Raw genomic sequence first — 1,262 nt, forward strand, 5'->3', positions numbered from 1 at the left:
CCCACCCCTCAACACTCCCCCCCATCCCCATCCCCAGTCCTCCCCTCAACACTCCTCCCCCCCATCCCCTTTCCCCCCTTAATACCCCCTTAATACCCCCCTCCATTCCCCCATACCCTCAAACCACTCTCCCCCATCCCCAGTCCCCCCTCAAACATCAAACTCCCCCCATCTCCTGCTCATCCCTGCCCTTCCTACCTCATCACCACCTCCCCATCAACCCATCCTCATAACCCTCATCTCCCACTACTCTCAATCCCCATCCCATCCCTTTTCCCCCCGAGTTCAACACTCCTCTCAACCCTTCCATCACTGCCCATTCCTACCCTCAACACTCCTCCCATCCCAGTCCCCTTTCCCAGCCTCAACACTCCCACCCCCCATTCCCCATCCTCCATCCCCTTCCCCCCCAACACACACCAGCCCCCCCATAACTCCCTCCACCTCAATCCCTTCCCCTCCTTCCCACCCCCCTCAACACTTCCCCCTCCCTCCACATCACAGCTTCTTTTCATCCCCTCAACATTCCAACATTCCCCCCCCCATCCAGATCATCTCCAACCTTCTTCAGTCCCCCCTCAAAACTTTAAACACTTAACACCACATTCATACTTTTCCCCCCTTTCCCCCCCCCCCCCCTCAAAACACTCCTACTCCTCCCTCCCATCCCTTTCCCCCCCCCTCAACACCCCCCCCCCCACCCCCAGCTCCATCCCCTTCAGCCCCCCTCAACACACTTAACCCTCCCATCCCCTTTCCCCCCCCTCAACACTCCCCCCACCCCCAGCCCCCCCCCCCTTCCTCTTTCCTCTCCCTTGCACGCTTGGCTGCAACTTGCAACTTGAGAGCAAAGTCACGGAACTCGAGTCATTATTACTGGTCAACCATATCCAGTGAAGGTAATTTAGAAAGAAGGAGAGAGGGAAAATGAGGAAGAGAGAGAGAGAGAGAGAGGGGATAAATGAGGGAGAGGAGGAGGGAAAGAGAGATTGAGGGGCAGAAAGAGGGGGATACAAAGAAGGAAATAATGAAAGGGGCGGTGGGGGGCGGGTTAGAAGGAGACGGTGTGTGAGTATGAGGAGAAGAATGAAGAGGTGGGAGAGGAAGAGGAGGAGGAGATAGAAGAGAGAGAGAAAGAGAGAGACAGAAAGAGGAATAGGAAATGAGAACAAGAGAGATAGAGAGCGAGAGAAAGAGAGAGAGAGAGAGAGAGAGAGAGAGAAATAAATAAAAAAGGTAAAGAGAAAGATAGAGAATAAAGA

This window comes from Penaeus japonicus, unplaced genomic scaffold, assembly GCF_977035675.1.
Source record: "Penaeus japonicus unplaced genomic scaffold, GWHDUDI00000001_assembly GWHDUDI00000018, whole genome shotgun sequence".
Taxonomy (NCBI): Eukaryota; Metazoa; Arthropoda; class Malacostraca; order Decapoda; family Penaeidae; genus Penaeus; species Penaeus japonicus.